The sequence below is a fragment of the Callorhinus ursinus genome, unplaced genomic scaffold (assembly GCF_003265705.2).
Source record: "Callorhinus ursinus isolate GAN/ISIS: 27379988/994484 unplaced genomic scaffold, GSC_fseal_2.0 scaffold2, whole genome shotgun sequence".
NCBI lineage: Eukaryota > Metazoa > Chordata > Mammalia > Carnivora > Otariidae > Callorhinus > Callorhinus ursinus.
Window position 1 is genome coordinate 53,299,488 of NW_027397064.1, and position 5,724 is coordinate 53,305,211.

Sequence of the window (5,724 nt, forward strand, 5' to 3'; positions counted from 1 at the left end):
GGAACTGATACCTGGTTTTATGCCAAAAGATGTTTCCTGTCCTTATTAGAAAACATGTGATTGTGCTTCGTGACAGTGTTGTGTGTCCAGTTTCTAGAACAATGTGAACTTTGTGGCAGGAACATACCTGCCATTACTGAACACCCCCTGGAAGAAGAAAGAATGCATACTGGAAAGAATACAGTCACCTATGAATCCAGACAGTTAAAAGCTTTGATTTACAGAGGGGGAGATGAACCATGAGAGACAATGTACTCTGAAAAACAAAGCGAGGGTTCTAGAGGGGAGGGGGGTGGGAGGATGGGTTAGCCTGGTGATGGGTATTAAAGAGGGCACGTTCTGCATGGAGCACTGGGTGTTATACGCAAATAATGAATCATGGAACACTACATCAAAAACTAATGATGTAATGTATGGTGATTAACATAATAAAAATAAAAAGCTTTGATTTATGAGATTATAGGATGGAATATATAGTTATGTCTGATAATGGCATTTATCAGAATGGCTCTGTTATTTATATTTGTCCTCTGTATTTATCTTTGGCATCTTTACATGCTACATATTGAGCCTAGAACACTTAAAATTATAATAACAAATACTGTTTGAGGAATCTTTCCATTTAATTGAGTAAGGAGCACTCAGTATGAGGTAGCTCACTTTGGTATTCTCTCTGCCAGAAGTCACAAGGTTTTGCCCTCAAGCAACACTTGCTAGAGTGACATCTTTACATAAGCCAGTTACCCTCCATAGTTTATATCCTAATTTTAGGCTGTAGGAAAGGATGTGGCATAAGCCAAAGAACTGTTAGAGTGGGTATGTTTGCATTCCTCTGGTGATCACTATGTAAATGATTGCTAGCCCATGGCTGGACGTTTCTTCAATCAGCAGTCAAGACCCGTCCACTGTGCCACCCCAGGATAGACTTTGCTGTCCAATAAGACCAATTCTGACCTTAACTGTATACCTCCACTCCATTTTTTTAGTCCTGTAGCCTCCGGGTCTCAACTGAGTCAAGTTTGGATCTTGGCCTAAGCTCTTATAGAAGTACAAGTACTAAATGAATGAGAATTATTTTTTTGGTTCTTTTCAGGTTATGAGGTTTGGTCTGTAGCTTAATTTTTCTTCCATAATTTGGTTAATTGGTTTATCTTGTTTTATAGAATACTTCCCCTAGTTTTCCATTTTTGGTTTTCCAGGATTGATTGTGCCTCCTTGTGACAAATAATCAAATGTAAAATCTTTCTAATGTGTGTAGCATAGCATAGAAAAGTAAGCACTGAACTGACAATGAAAATACTAAGGTATGAGTTCAAGACCGTCCACAGTCAACTTTTACCTTCAGAAATTCATTTACCCCTTGAGGTCCCACATCATTTGAACTGCTAGATGCTTTTTACAATTACTTCTGGCTGTTACAGTTACTTCTGTCTGTTACATCTGATTCTGTACAACCATACAGTAGAAAGTTGACTGCTTTTATGACCTGGCTATTTAAATAAGTCAGTCAGGAAACAAAATATATACTTACGTTTCAAATGAATGTTTTCTGGTATTTGGGCTTACGGTAAATGTTAACCCGTTAGATAAATGTCTGTTGTCACTTTTTGTTGGATGCTACAACATATTGATTACTACTAAGAAATTAGGATTTTTGCCTTTTTCTACTTGGAGCTTTTTCTTATGACTAACTATGAAAGTATAAAAGGCAGTCCTTGTTCTCAGCTAAGGGTTGTGCAAAAATTAAGAATTTTGTAAATATTTAGAAATTATTTTAATTCTCTTACCCTTTTAGTTTTATCCACTAATTTATCTATTTGGTGGGGAAGGGGAGATTTGCTTTTAATTCCTCCAAAAAATGTTATACCACAAATGATATGTAAAGGATATATACTCCAGGAGTTCTAGTAACAGAATATTATAATATGCCTTTTTAGATCAATTATTCTTGAAATAATTAGAGCTCCTCCTGCCCAAGGTGAAGGCCTCCAGCGGCCAGTCTGCCAGAAGTCTGGAAATAGAGGAACAGGTGAGGTGAAGATGAAGCGGAGATGTAGCTATGTGATCTACTTCACGACTCACCTTGGATCCCCTTCGGGTCCAAATCTCAGTAGTTTAATCAAATGTCTGCTGCCATTAACAGAACAGAAGTACTGGATAACCAAGTGGAAATAACAGATGCCAGAGCTACTTCTGTAACTAACTCACCAAATCGAATCATCAGTCCTTGCACCCTTGTTTTATTTAATACAAGGAGGAGAGGTCATGCAGACTTTCCAAAAGGACAAAGCCACAATGAAGAGGAAGACAATCTCCAGTTTATAAAGCTTTCTCTTGGAGTGTTTTCTTTTTCTGCCTTCAAAGGGTCTATTTAAGAGATAGTAGTGTTTACTGCTACAGAATGTATCACAAGATAAGAAATGAAAAATCTATCTGCCTTACTGCCCTCCTTTTCTTGCTCTTTTTTATCTTTTATTTTTCTCTCTTTTGTCAATTATAATACTTCTCTGATAGCTGGCAGTTGAAACCACAAGCAGGTATAAAAGATGCGTACCAACCTTTTAGCAATAAGTGTTAGGTAAGTAGCACTGTGATTATCACAGGGACTTTAGAAACCATTTAACCATGCATTTTTGCAAATTGAGATAACACTTATCAATAAAAAGTGACTCTCAAATTGGTAAAGCCAGAGAAGATTTTAAGAGGACCTAACCAAAAGCACTGGATCTATATAATTTGCAGAATGCAGTGAGCTTTTTTTTGTATATTTGCAGTAATACTTATCTTTTTCTCTTTGACCTCAATAGAAAAACAGTGACTGAAATTTTAAAGAGTACAATATTTTTTTAATGTTCTGTGACATTGGGAATTAAATATACTCTTAACTCTAGAGGAGACTTTCTTTTCTGTAGCCACAATCATTTTATATTGAAAAATAGAGCCAGGCATTAGCCAGAGGTAATTAATTAATTAATCATAGGTACAGTGTGGTCTTGTTTTATATTACCCTTGGGGAGGGGGGAGAGTGAGTCTTTACAAGGTGATTGCTTTACACTTGAGTCCACAAGAAATCAGGGTTCTTTTGGTGGTTTAATAAAATCAGCTCCCTTGGATTTGGGCCAAGATTGACCTATCACATATTGAAATCCTGTCTACAACATCATAATGTGTTTATATTAGAAAAGGAATTGCCCTCATAGGGAAAAATGTTCAGACAATAGAGAGTTCTGTGTACATTTCTAGAATAAAGATAGGCATTTGTTAGTTTAACAGGACCTGCTGATAACTTGATTGTAATATTATTAGGTGGACATGTAAACTGAGTCCAAGTTCTTGTTCCAAAGTGAAATTTGCACATTTGTGAAATTAAACACATCATTATCATTGACTGGATCTCTCAGTTCAAAACAACAAATGGCTAAAACTGTACTGTGCAAACAGGACCTTAATAAGGTTCGTGAGAAAGCATTTATTGCTAGTATTATGTTTCCAGTTATTTTAGTACAGAGGCAAATCCTTCAGAGAAAAGACACATTACTAAAGGTTTTACCAGCACTCCCGGCAACTGCTGTAAAAAGTATGTCTACAAAGTTTCCACAGAGTCTTGAAGAGCTTGTCAAGATTCACCAGGAAACTACCGGCTGGTTTGTGTTTCTGTCTCTGCTGCATAAGGTCAGAAGCTATTCTGTGAAGTCTCAACCTCTTGGTCCGAATTAGTCCAAATTTGACAAAGCCATGCCCTAGAGTTTAAGCACTTCGGATATGGAAAGAAGAACATACACTTTGGGGAATAAAAGGTTTAGTCCATTGTTGAGTCAGGAAATACTATATTTAGAGCAAGAGATGATCACATCCTAATATTGTAAAGCAAAAGAAAGCTTCATGAATTGAATCATAACAGTTTTCCAAAAAGAAGATCCTATTACCAAAAAAAAAAAAAGATCCTATTGCAAGGGCAATACCACATATCCACGTTCTGTGTTATCTACTAGAAAGGTAAAACTTTTTCTATAGTTAATACAGCATTTTTGTGTACTGGTCTTTTGTTCTTGTACCGATTCATTACATTTAAAGTGTTTTGACAACATGCCAAAGAACAAAGGTCAGCTATGCATGATTTGACCAAGATGCTGCAAATAGTTATTAGTCCTTTTCAGAAACTAAAGAGACTATTTTTCTGACAGTGGATGGAAGATCGATAATGAAATGGTTGGCAAAACTGTAAAATTATTCTAGAAATAATCATGTGGAATCTAAAATGGAAAATCATAAATGGATCCTTCTGTGACGTTTGTAGATATGACTTAATAGATTTTTTAAATTACAGATTGGGTATTATGATAAAAATGTGGAATGCATCTGCAACAGCGAGTCCAGGGCTTGGACTAGCTCATCTCTTAAATCCTAAAACTGAGGCTCGTGGAGAATACTATGACTTGCCCAAATCACAGAGCCAAACAGTGGCAAAGCCAGAATCAGAACCGAGGACTACTGGCTCCAATCCAGTGCTCTCTCTACTTCACCACCGTCCACCTCTTAGGTTTTTTTTTTTTTTTCCAAATTATTCTGACACACTATCAATGCCAAGTGTTTCTTTTTCCAGAACTATGACTTTCACTACTAGTGTCGCTGCTGATTATTTCATTGGTCGTATAATAAGCTTTCCCCAAAGTACACTCAGCGAACATATTCCTGCGCCAGCCTAAATTATATTCTAGTTTTCAGAATGTGCTGGAGGGGACTCGAGCGCACAGCACATGTTGTTTACAGCGGGCGCAGATTTAGCTGTGGTACAATCTGGGTTGGGCATGAAGATTATTGACCCACCTGTTGTTTCATCAGCTCTTTAAAAAAAATCACTCTTTATGATCCTTCTTCAGGTTAGTGATTGTCTTCTCTCCATCATGGTCTCCAGCCACCAACCACAGCAAAAACAGCTGTCATGAGGCTACTCTGCACCTCAAGTGCAAAGGGCTATGTATGACGTACTTACTCAGAAATCACAGTAGAGGGCCAGCTGCTTCCACAGGTATTTACAGAGTGTTACCAGAGTCTTCCGAGGCTCCATAAAGCTCTACCTTTACTTGCAAAACCCATATGACCCAAGACCTTAAGGGCTTACTTACACTCTCCCACAAGATTGCTCACTCAGATTAGCTTCGATTTGGGTGAGGAAAAATTAAAAGCAAGCTAAGAACAAGAGAACAGATTATGTCCCTGTTATCTACCTCCCTTTTTCCCTTTGTACTAATACCTCTCAGTCCTCACTCTGTGTCAGAATCAGCCAGTTAAACTTTTCAAAAATAGAGATGCCTAGGCCCTAACCCCTGAAGATTTGGTTTCAACTTATGGGGATGGCAGTGGGAGGGAGGGGTCAGTCTTTAAAAAGTCCCCCCAGATGATTCTAATGTGTAGCCAAGGTGGAGAAGCCCTGTTCTATACGTGCAAATATGACAGTGACCACGTGAAAGCTGCATGCTGGCCACCATGGGGGTGGCGTGCGGTGGGGCACAGTCTATATGAGAATAAAATGACCTGGATATCCAGCCTAAAGAAATGATTAAAAAAAAATGGATAATTGGAAAAAGTCAGGGCATCTGAATTTTTTTAAGGCATTCTGTCTGGGGTATTTGTATAGCTTTTAAACTAGTGAAACCTTTTTTGTTTTTATTTTTTTTTTAATTCCAATGTAAGTAACATACAGTGTTATATTAGTTTCAGGTG